The sequence below is a fragment of the Ischnura elegans genome, chromosome 6, assembly GCF_921293095.1.
Source record: "Ischnura elegans chromosome 6, ioIscEleg1.1, whole genome shotgun sequence".
Classification (NCBI taxonomy): domain Eukaryota; kingdom Metazoa; phylum Arthropoda; class Insecta; order Odonata; family Coenagrionidae; genus Ischnura; species Ischnura elegans.
In genome coordinates, this window is record NC_060251.1 from 69,980,594 (window position 1) to 69,993,381 (window position 12,788).

A 12,788-nucleotide genomic window follows, 5' to 3' on the forward strand; every position below is an offset into this window, starting at 1 on the left:
AATGCTTTGGAGTTCAACTCCACCATTCTCTTTGTGGATGATAACTATCATGCAGGGCCGGATTTACCTTCTGTCACCTCATGCGAGTGGCAATGCCGTATCATAAAAATCTGGGAGAGGGGGCTCAAGTGAGGAGAGGCACTCAATGGAGAGGTGCCTATAGCGTAACTTTGGGTAAATCCGACCCTGGGTATATGGATTTTTGACCAATTTTACCGGAGAAATTTTCTGTGCCAATTTCTCAGTGCACAATCTTAATTAATAACGTTGATTCAAGGGGCTTATATTCCTAGCTCCAACTATTTTGAAGAAGACCCTCTGACATTCTACTTTGATAGCATTTTTATAACGCAGAATACTTTTATTAAAGATTTTTCCATATACCACCTACCATTTTCCCTGATAGGAGATAAAACATTATTCCTCCTACTTTCCTTTTGATTGTGTTCTAAACATGTCTCCACTGTGTCTTGATGGAACTAGTTATGCTATTATTCTAAACAAAGTATGACGACTCAAATAACGAACAACTCCCTCTGTTTTCTAAACCACTACTCTCGGATTACCGATTCATTGAACTGGTGGCAATTAGTGCCATCATGCAAATTCTACAATATTGTTCTTGCAATCTGGCAGAACCTAGTCATATAAAGCATTGATACTGTTGAGATGGTAAAAAAGAAGTATGTTTACTACATCATAAAAATGTAATGAGAGGAAATCAGGTATGCTGGTAGAGGGCGTACAGAGAAATGTAACGTTAGAAGGTGCATGGGGTGTCATTGACATTCCAAAGGAAATATCTTTTTTCTCTTTACTTGGTGTGATACAGTTATGTTGTGTTCTTTATTGAATAGGTCTACCAAATTAAATTGATACTAAATATTTACTTTTACACTATTACCATAAAATTGATAATGGTAGAAATGTATTCAACTGAAGTTTTCTATGTACATTATTTTTTACATTCGGCAACATATTTGATGCTAACTTTACAACTTTGGGTTTCAAGGCATGAAATATCTAATTAGACATGCTAAATGTAATGTTCTATGAGCTCATAGAGAAAAAAATAATTAGCTCTCATGAAAAGAAAAAGCTCAGGGGAAGTCCTATGCCTCGGAAGAGGCACATGTAAAGGTGCATGGGGTGTAAATGACACCCCAGGACACTTTAACTCATTCAGATTGCGAAGCAGAATGAAAATTTTATGGGTTACGGGCAGTATTTTGTCAAAATGTATGAGACTTGAAGGTATAAGAACTAACAACACTGTAGGTACCAAAATGTAGGTATAATTGGTTAAAGAAGGACCATGGGATGTCATTAACACCCCTTTAACGGGTCAGGGGAGATGTTTTGCCGAGTGGATAGATATGTGAATACATTTTTCTTCCGAACCATAAAGGACTTTAATAAATGATAGTCGTAATTTTGTTTGAACATTTGCTTTTAATATGTAGACGGTAGGTGTCCTAACACTTCCTGCCGCACGCCTTTTTTAGGTGGCTTGAGGAGTAATATGTAGGTATAGATTTAGATAAATAAACTAAATTAAAATTAATGTAGTTAGATAAAATTTAAAAAATCTGAGTTGTAAAAGGCACGAAGACGTTACAATATGAAACCGGGCTGAAAATTTATTTTCTCATTGGAATGGTGAGGTGTTGGAGGGGAGGGGAGCATTGGAATGGGGAGTGGGGGGGGGAGAGGAAAGTAGGGATGAGGGAGAGCACGTAAATATGCTTGGATTGTGGGGCGTTGGGAGTCCTTTCCTCGCGACCTTGGCTCCCTTGGGCTAACTTCACCGTTCCTTCCGGGAGTGCCGCCCCAACCTCCCCTCCACTACCCCCCTCCCCTCCTCCACCTCCTTCCACCATTCCCCACCCTGCCGCATTCCTTCGGAGATGTCGGCGTGTGTACGCCATAGACCTACCTGTAAAAGGGAAGGTTCGTAGACGATTATAGCCTCCTCATTCTTAAGAGGATGCATCACTCCCTCTCCATTGGTTATATTTTGTCGTTTTCCTCGACGAAACTACTCGTTCAAATATGAAGTAACTCGTGAATGAAAAAAAAACTGTTATATTCAGTTTTGCCGACTATAAAAAAAATTGCCGGGGCCCTAACCAGGGGTCTTTCCCCGGGTAATTTTATAAAAAGTGAGTTTTTAGGTTTTTAAAAGTATTTTTGTATAGTCATATGATCAACATTAGAACCCTAAAAACTCGACTCTCGGTAACTGGAAACTCCGGGCAAATTCGATAAGTATGAAACATTTTTCTCACCCTATTTCCTATATTGCATGTCAAAATTTTCTTGTCTTATATATGAAACTTAATATTTTTTATATTTGAGATAGAGTTAATTGGTAACAAAAGTCTACTGTATACGCCCTAAAATTTAAGGACGATAGCGTAATTTTTAAACTAGTAATTCGGCAAGAATAAAGAATAACATGCGATCAGGAGTGATGCGACCTCCTATTGGCCTGGGAATTGCCGTTCTAGCATCCCCGTCCCATTCGCCTCCATTCTAGCGTGAGCTCATTTGTTTTTCAATGCCCCCACTCCTATTTCTCCCATCCACTCAGTCTTTTCTCCTTTGAAGAAAGGAAAGAATTCTCTGGCGTAGAATTATTTACCCACTTACGACTACTACGCGTCCACCCAACCTTATGTTGGTGGAAGGACTAGGCACGTGTCATTCACGGCACGTTACATCGCCACGCTGGCTATTCCAAAACTTTTTCCCCTTGATCCTGTTCCCTTGCTTCATTCATACGTTTCACAGTAGTGCCCCTTTAAATGAGTCGCTCTTATTTTCTCCGTTATGGAACGTGCCTCAGCTATTGAAAACTCAAAAAGAGTATTCGTTGTTCAAAAATAACATAAAAGGGCTTTACTTGATTTTGCTGTCATTGGTTGAGTACGGATTAAAATTCTCTTGAAATTAACCTCTGGAATGGAAGTTACTTTTGTCAATTGAAAGACATTAAAGTATCGTTTTCGTCGTATAACATCCGTAAGCACTGCGATTGAAGTAATTTATCATGAATTGGTCTGGTTCATAATGAGCCCGGTTATACAGCAATTGCTGGCTGAGCATTAGTGGAGGAATTTGCGTGGGTCTCAATGAAACAGGTAGAATCCCCCTCACTTCGAAAAACGTATTAAAATTGTGTGTTCACTCTAAGGCTCCACAAAAAGTGCTCACTCCATTGCGGTTATGTTTCGATTTACCTATCGATGTTCGAAAAAGAGTTTTCTACTTTTCTCGAAAAAGAGTTTTCTAAAAAGAGTTTCAACCAGCCAGTCACGCAATGTACACTAAGTTGTGAGATGAGAGTAAGTTAAAAGGACTTAGCGCTTGAAGGCATTGGTGTTACCGATTTTGTGTATAGTTTTACACTCTGGTTACAGGTAAATTACTGGGGATATTAATCAGTTTTTGCCGGTAACTTAAGCCCATGCTTATTTGACTGATGTAACCCATGGGTTATAACCGATGTTATAATAATTATTAATTAGTTTTCACCCACAAATGGTGGTTGGTGGATATTTAAAATGGCTTTCTTCATGTTCTCTAAATTTTTTCCGGTTAACTCTGCGTTAAGTGATAAGATAGGTTTCAGTTTATTTCAAAAATGAACCCATAAATTAATTAATAAATCGCGATTTTTTCCTTTGATTAAAAAATTCTTAAAGTTTTACGCATTTATTGTTGTTTGGAAATCGATCGCCTTAGCCTAACTTTAGGGATTTTTTTATTTTTTGTGTTGCAGAGTACCTTTATTTTACGAGAGGCCGAAAATATCTAAGGGGAAGAGATTTATAGTACCTTTGGGGATCGTATTTCATTTTATATGCTAGCTCACACACTTTTCAGGCGTTGAAATTTCCAATAGCCCCTTTATCTTGGGGCACCTGGTAAAACTACTATGGTACCCATATCATGGACCAAAACACGCTTCACTTATATTGTTATTTTATGTCTATTTTGAAATCCATTTTATCATTACAGTCTGTAGGAGGCATACTTGTCGTAAAAAATTGAGCATTAGAATGAGCGAGTTATAACTATCGTATGCCGGTATACGAGGTAGTAAATTTCACGGTCGTTTTGAACGTTTTTTTTCATTTGAGAGTAAGTTATCCCAGACATTTCACCAAATATAATAAGCAAATTTTTTGTGCGAAGATTTTTTGCTGTCGAATCTCCAATTATCATACATAGAACTCATCGCCATTTCCCTAGAGAGCCCTCAGTTACCACAAATTAAAAGAGAAAAGAATTGTTGAAGAATCTAAGCTTTTCCCGGTGAATAGCACCGATGAAAGTTTTTCGGGTTTCCAACCGGGTCAGGTTCTGTATACACCATACAGATCTTGACCGGGTTGGAAACCTGAGAAGATTTCTTCCAAAAGAATTGTTGCCGATTTCGAAAAGATATTGTTCGATGTATTCTAATTTATACTTAATTTTTGATAGTGGTGGTTGGGTAACGTATTAACCCAATAATATGATAAAGTTTTTGATTAAAAATGAAATTGGGAATGAGTAAGCCAGAGCCGCGCAAGTGTGGTTCAATTCCCACCTCCTGAAATATTTGGGTGACACTGTCTAAGGTGTGTGCCTGTTACAAAGAAACTGTCCCCATAAACCCCCGTATTCACCCTTCACGTATTCCCCCCACCACCCGAAAAAATTTTCTGGCTATGGCCTTGCATTCAGCATCAGAAAAAAATACAATATTTGGCTATAAAATCGCTGAATAGCGATAAATGAGAAAGAAAGAATGGATATTTCGTATACACCTACCTTTAAGTTTGAAGCATAGGAAAGATTTTGACGTACTTTATTTTCATTTTGCTTTTTTGTACATCAATACTATTCGTTTTGTCTAAGGAGGAAGAAATAATTTCTCAAGGGAACAAAATGTTATGACTTATTATACCCATGGTAATATAACCCTTGTTGTAAAACGTAATTTATTTCAATTTTATTTGAATTTATATTTTGAGGGAAGCTATATACCCGTACATGAAGCAGTGTAATATCGCAAATTGTAATTACTCATATCGCTTCATTATTAGCAATTGTCTGGAATTTATTTTTGTGCCGCGGATACAAAAATCTCGGTTTTTGAGGCCTTGGTCGTGAAAAACGACTGAACTATAAAGCTTTTGTCGAAATTGGTTGATAGAATCACTACGATAGCTACGACGATAGATGCGGTGGGCGGTGGACCTGATGAACTGAAAAAAAATTCCTCCAATTTGGTGGAGATAGAAAAACCTCCCGGGTTCCCTTCATGTATACGCCCCTTAATTAACTTCAATTTTCAAATTCTAGCTTGTTGGAACATCCTTTCTGTTGCTGAGGCTGAGTGATCTCACTAAGCCTATTGCTCATATTACATCATTATTTGTGATCCTTAGGTATATTTTTTTGGCGACGAAAAACGGAATTACGTTGAAAATTTGACTTTACGACTCAAGCCACGTTGAGTGTCCGAGCCTTGGGTCCTGAAGGACGCCAGAACTGTTAGCGTTTGTCGAAATTGGGTCGCATTAACGGGTTGCCCGGCGGCGGCGCCCACCAAATCGGTTTACTGGTCTCGCTGCCGGTGAAATGACTCCTCGTTCATTTAGGTGGCTGCCTTCTTCGTTCATTGGAAGGTATCTGCCGGAAGCAGTTATCATCTGAAATATTTCTGGTCGTAAGTTTATGGGGCTATCTCGGAACAAACCGGTGCTTTTCTCACGGTATGAAGATTTGCTTGTATCTAACACGATTACTGTCGCTCTTATAATTTTTTCATGGCTTTGATTTTAGGTAAACTACTTTAAAAAATTATTTCCATCTTTGTTCAATCATCTTAGAATTTTATATTGGCTTGTGGAGGTTAAAGTATTGTTCAATACGTTGTAGAGTAACTTCTTTAATGGGCTGAAAGTCAATGTACAATTTTTATTTGTTTCATTTGGATTTGTTTATAATAATTTCATCCTTAAGAATGAATGGTTTCAGTAAACGAAATTAGTACCTATAAAATGGAGTGAAAAATAATAAGTGCACACGATATGAATTAAGTACCAAGGAATTGGGAGAATTAAAATCAGACACAATTCTCCGAATCCGATCAATGCGAACTCCGAAATCGACTTCAGTTGTAATATATCAAATAATTTCCCTAATGATCGAGGATTCCAAGGAAACATTCCATCATGCTCAAGTTTTGACGTTTCCCAACGAAGGTTATGCTTACAAAATTTTCCATCGTTCTAAAGAGTTGATTCTTAAGTTAATGTGATGGTGGCACTGATTTTTATCCAAACCTCGAATATTTTGCACAAATCAGAGAATTTTTAACTGTTTCTTCTTTTTTAATCTGTTCATACATCCTTTAAAGCGTATTTTAGTGTCAAATGAATTTATATTCCAAGTTCAGGTTGTAACTTTCAGTTATTTTGTGAAATTAAATCTAGTCATAAGTTGTAAAAAAAAATCGCGCGATTGTTTCCTGAGTGAAGACTATCAGTCAAGTAAGACAGCGGAAAGGTTCATTTACTCATTTTTGGGTTGATTAAATCCTTTATCTTTCTTTTTCATGGGTACTAATATTGAAGATCAGATACGTAGTAGTTAATTTTGGACTTGTCCTCCGATAATGTGGTTGTCTCTCCAACTCAACCAAATTTTCAAATCAAAGCACATAAATGACATATTCCTTCCTATATTATTTATTTTATCGTATGATTCCTTGATGAGATTTTTGCAGTCTTAGGAAAGAAAGTGGTGAAAGATTTTTCTTACCTGGGAACTCTAATTACCAGCGATGGACGAAGCAAGAAAGAAATAGTCAGTGGAATAGCGCAGGCAAAGAGGACGTTTTACAAAAAGAAGAATCTTCTTGCAGCTGAGAGTGGAAGGAAAGAGAAGTCTTCTAAAAACCTTAAACAGAAACGGGAAAACTTTGCTGGCAACATTCTGAGTCATGATGGCCTGATGAAAACAATCGTAGCAGGGCAGGTGGAAGGGTAGAAGGGCAAGGGACGGCCCCGAATGAGTTGCATAGAATAAGTTATAAAGCAGGTAAGAAAGACGAAATATGTCGCAATGGTTAGGCTAGCGGATAGGAGAGAGGAATGGAGAGCTGCGTCAAACCAATCTTAGTGTTGTTGACTAATTATGATGGTGAAGAAAGAAAGCTTCTCTGAAGAATGAGGAATGGGCTATGAGGAACAATTGTCATTAAACCGAAGGCCGTAACGGTAGGTTGACGAGGAGGAAAAACGAGAGACGATCAGTATATATAGATCAAATCTACATCCGCATACTACTTCGCAAGCCGCCTGAAAGGCGTGTGGCAGGGGGTGTTAGGACACCAGCCGTTTACACTCAAAAGGAAATGCTCTAACGAAATTACGAACAGTATGTATTAACCTAGGAGAGGACGCGCGGTGAAATGTAACTTAAGAAGACGCGTGGAGTGTCATCGAGACCCCAAAGAAAATATTTTTTTCTCTTTCCTTGGAATCATATAGTTATGCTGTGTTATTTTTAAATAAGTCCACCGAATTAAATTGATACTAATAATTATTCTTATTAAATAAACAAGAACCACGGGGTGATATACACCCCGCGTACCCTTTCCCAGGATTAAGTCCTTTACGGTTCGGGGGAAAAAGAACTCCCATATCTATCCGTTCGGCAATATGGGTGATGTCTGGGTGATCGGAAAATATGGGTGATATCTGAGCGGTAAAGTTCAAATACGGGGAATGATAATTTGAAGAATGTAGTTGTGGTTTATAAATCGTTCTCTAAGTGAGTGGATGGAAAACTCTGTCATTAAAGTGGGTATTTCATCTCAAAGCCAATGGACGTGGTTTTGTAGAAGAAAATCAGTCACGCTCCATACCATTATAAACGAGTGGTAATTTATTGTTCTGATAGCCATTTAGGAGTTAAAACGAGAAGAGGTTAAACGTATTCCGTTATGATAGAGCATTCGATACTGAAGATCTTGATACAGGTAACAATTCAGAGGCGCAACTGAACTGAGGCGTTAACTTTGAAAAAGTAGCTGAACATGAGTAAGTTTTAACAGAAATAGTAATGTAGTCGGATTTTTTTGTGCTGAAATAGGGCCTGAAATAAATCATATCCGTCCATAGTTGTGTGCGATGTTTTATTAACTAAGGCATGTCTTCAGTGAGAGCGTCAATTTCAAACAATTCAACAATATCCAATTTTTATGGGTTTGATGTATGCACAAAATCACAAATACGTGTTCTCCGGGATTTTTCATGTGCACAAGCTTTTCCGTGTGGCGGGCGGGTGCGACTCTGATCTCAATCTTGGACCACAGTCACGAAATCCTTTCTCTCTCTCCTGACTGTTCCAACCACGCCGATGCGCGGCTGCCTTTCCTTGCTCTTATCCCTCATTCATTTCTCTTCCACTCATTTCCCATCGGCGAACGCTTGTGCTTTCTTTTGCCCTCCATCCGATCCTTTACCACTCGAATCTCGCACACGTGGTCCACGGAGAGAGATTCTCAATTGTTTTCCCTGCGCCGGTTTCACAAACCATCAGCCTGTGACATACTTTCGCGGTTTCGTCCGTCAAGTTTGTGAATGACTCGCAATGGGTTGCTTTTTCATGAATTTCAATCGAAAATAATCGTATAAGTAGAGCGCTAATTGATTACTTCGAATTAAATAAACGGAGGCATTGTGGTAAGTTCGATATTAAGTCGGATAATAATCCGCGACTAACGTTTATTATTGAATAAATATGTTATCTTTTTTACCAAATATTAAACACATTACGTTATGACTTAAAAGGTATTTTATTTTTAGTTTCTTAACAGATAGAGATACACTCTTTATAGGCCACCTTTTAATAGGCATACTCTTAAGAGGTAAAAAAATTAGTGGTATTTAGCACAATTCTTAAATTGAGAAGAAAAGTCGATATAAGAAAGGGGAAAGGCTGAGTTTATGAGTTACAATTCCAATCCAAACTTATCGTCACTAATGGATTACGAGTAAGACGATACAAAAATTTCATTTATTATTAATGCATCACGCGCGGACATATGTTTACTCATGAAATCTTAGCGTGTAAGTATGTAACGTACTGCATGTCACCTCCCCTCTAGCGAATTAAATAGTATGGAATGCAATATCTGCGACTAGTATTGATTTGATTCGACAAATAGAGTGCACTCAATCATAGAAACACAATTTTTTCTCTGTATTACACTCACTCAGTAGTTGCTTCAACCCGAAGGTTGGATTAGATACGCGAGGCTAGAGCTCATCCCGGACTAAGTCACAGGTTTGTGAATTTCACACGTTTAGAATAGGGTACTAGTTCCTATTTTGTGCCTCCTCGCACTTCGAATATTTTTCTCATGGGGTGTTCGATGGCTACATCCTGGATTCGAACCAAGGATTTTTCGAGCAGCAGCCAAGCGCTCTGCACACTAGGCTATGCTATCATGCTCCTGCTTTTTCTGTCTAACCTGGGATTCTTCTATCAGCGACCAAAAGCTCTATCCACTGCGTTGCCACGCTCCAAACATTTATATTGCTGTCCTATAACGGAGATTTGTTGATTACATTCCCTTCAAAAACGAGCTTTTCAGCGGAGGTGAAACAAGAAAAGTCCACAGCTATTTAATCTGTGGTATTTGCAGTCAGGAAGTTCCCCATCCATTCCAGGACCCCGGGGTAACGCGTTGGAATGCCGTCCGTGGAACACGTAAGCTATTGCTCCGGGTGATGCAGTCACTCAAGGCACACACTAGTCGGCTCTGCCTTCCCCACGGAAAAGCCTTTCATAATTTTTAAATGCGCGCAAGACACCCAGTCACGAGCAGAAGCATACGCTGCTTGCATACCTACCGGGAGGGGCTCTGACTGCCTCCACTCGCCAGGCATTCGCATGAAAAATAACGATTCAAAGCTGACTAAGAAGCATCGCAAGAGTGATACTTGGTAACCAAATTCCGAAGTTATTTTCTGAAACTATGGAGTAAATGTAGAGAAATAGTCCTACTCTGGCTCCCTTCTCCATCGACCCGAATTAATTAACACTCTTAGCAGAGCTGGGTAGTATTTCAAAAAACGTATTTAGAAATACGTAATTAAAATACATTTTTAATTTGTATTTGGTATTTTAAATACACCACCTGAATATATCTTGCATTTTGTTTCAATTACAGATTTTTGATATTTTACCATTCTTAAATGAAAAATACATTTGTATTCTTTTGAAGTAGCTCTGATTACACTTTTGTAACATTATGCTTCAGAGATCACTTCGTTTTCGTTAGAATCGTTTTCTTCGTGTTTGCTACTACCCATAATTTACCAAGGCTGGTTATATTTTTTAAAGATCTCTTAGTTTCCATACAAATGTATTTTAAAATGTATTTAAAATACTATTTTGTGGTTTGTTTTTCAAATACCCAAGTCAAAGGTATTTTATATTTAAATAAATACATTTGGGGCCCTATTTTGTATTTTAAATACTCCTTGTCCTGTATTTTGCCCAGTCCTGCCTCTTGGTTCCACCAACTTGGAGTGATACCGGTGAGACACACCAAAAGGATTTAATTAAAATATATCACTTTCGAGAAAAATTTTGCTATGCCATTTTTTGCCTTATCAATATTCTGTTTTTTCTGTTAAAATATTGATTACTAGCTGTATATTAATCTTCATTTTTAATTCAAGAGCTTATAGTAGCCAAAGTTGGTACATCGGCTCGCGGCTCCTAGAGGGTTAAATAAACGCAAGACTAGGTACCTCATTAGTCCATTAATCACTATTTTAACGCTAGCCGTTGTGGCGGAGTGCGATGAGGCCCGCAAATTGTCTTTTTAGACACGGGCGTCCCGGGTTTGTCCCGGTTTAGACAATTTTTCGTCCGTCTTCTATGTCAGAAGGCAATTCAAATTACCTGTGGATCGGGTGCTGAGGAATCGCCGTGACCAAATTTGCATTCTTAGATGCTATTCTTTGTGAAATGCCCTTTATCATGCTGCATGTGTTTGTGACATTTTCTGTATCCTTTTTGTAAGGGATAAAGCCGTAGTTTAGCGGATAGCGACAGTATGTACAACGATTTAGGGTCAAGTGTTAAATATAAGTTCTTGAAATCTACGCTTCACGCAGTTTTCCTCGCCAAAACGAAGCTGAAATTGTAATTAACCACGCTCATCAAAGACTGTGTGATCGTTTATTTCATTTTTTTACCGACCATTTGTATCTTTTCACCCGTTTCGCACGTTGATGAGGATATTCAAAATAAATATGGCCGAATATAAATTTCGTTCAACCGAAAAGCAATACAAAATGATCCATTGAAGACTCACAGACACCTTGATATGCGTTTTCCGTTTTTAGCTAATTTATTATGGTAATTTAATAAAGTGAATATGGTGCCACATATAGCTTTTAGTAGAAAAATATTTGATTATTTGCTATATTTATGGACTGGCCTGGACGCTAAGCAGGGCGATCAAATGATATTTTTTCCTTTCAAACCTCAAGGATTGTTAAGACTATGCTAGCATTACTACAAAAATTCGATCCACGTTAAAAACTAGGTCCAAATCTCGCCGGAAACTAGTTGGTAAAGTTTTTTTTATAAACATATGTGGAAAGAGAAAGTTACTTTTATTAATTAAAATGTGGTACTATATTTCAAACAGTATTCACCGACCTAAATTTGGAATTAATTGTTAATTTTGAATCGTTTTGTGGTCTTGCTGGTGGTGGTTAGGGAAAAGGGATCCTTAAAAGAGTTTTTCTTCTGAGTTCCGTGCTGTTGATAGTTAGCATTTTCTCCCACGCTCGTCAATATTTATCCTCGACAACCTCGGTCAAAGTCGGTCATTCAAGTCTCTCACGATCGGCGACCCGCCGCTTGTTCCTTCGCCCGGAGAATTGTGTTTACTCAACGTACGCTACCCACCCATTTCCTCTCGGCCTGTCATAGTGAAAAAAAAGGCTCGAAAGTCGCCCTTTTTATCGTTGAGTTTACTTTTTTCTGAAAGTTGCATCTGATGTTGCATAGCTTTTCGCGGAGACGCTCTGTGGGAAAAAATAATTAATTATTATTGTAAAAAGGTAGCGATTTCTTAACCAGAGAAATTTTATCGACGAGATTTATGTGTGTGTGCGTGTAAAAAAATACTACATATTTACATTCTGAGGTGGTAATTTGCAGGTGGTGCGCATGTGACTGTCTTTAAAACTTTTATTATTATTTTCGAAACTAATAATCCATCAAAGAGACCGTTAAAAGGCCACGCGAACTAATAAGAAGGATGGTTGTACATTAGAGTTAGTGGATAATCAGAAGGCAACACATATTGGTGGGGGGAGGAAGTATCTTCAAATAATATTCTTCCATTGTTATCATTGTTTCAAATATTTTTCTCTATAATTAAGTATTCTTAAACATGTAAAGTTATCGCATTCTTTTGGTCGCTATCTCACTTTACCTCCATTCAATTGTTAAAATCAGTATCTCATGTCTTACACCACACTGTTCCGCGTACAGTGATCAAAACTTGTATTTATAAATAAACATGTACTTTGAAGTTACCCCTTTCAAAGATTTGAAGTACTGCCTCTATAAAATAAAATTAGATATTATCACATTTCAAACTCGAGTTATAATTTAAACCAAGTATATTTCCCCTGAAAAATTACTCAAATGACACAATCTCCAATGCTTAGACGAGAATCTTACTTAAATAT

The 12,788-nt window shown here is 37.9% G+C and overlaps 1 protein-coding gene across 2 annotated transcripts in view; it reads left to right on the forward strand.

Moving 5' to 3' along the window:
* Positions 1–12,788, forward strand: part of LOC124160970 (filamin-A) — a 298,897-nt gene that overhangs the window by 174,254 nt on the left and 111,855 nt on the right. The gene's annotated exons all lie outside the window — the stretch shown is intronic.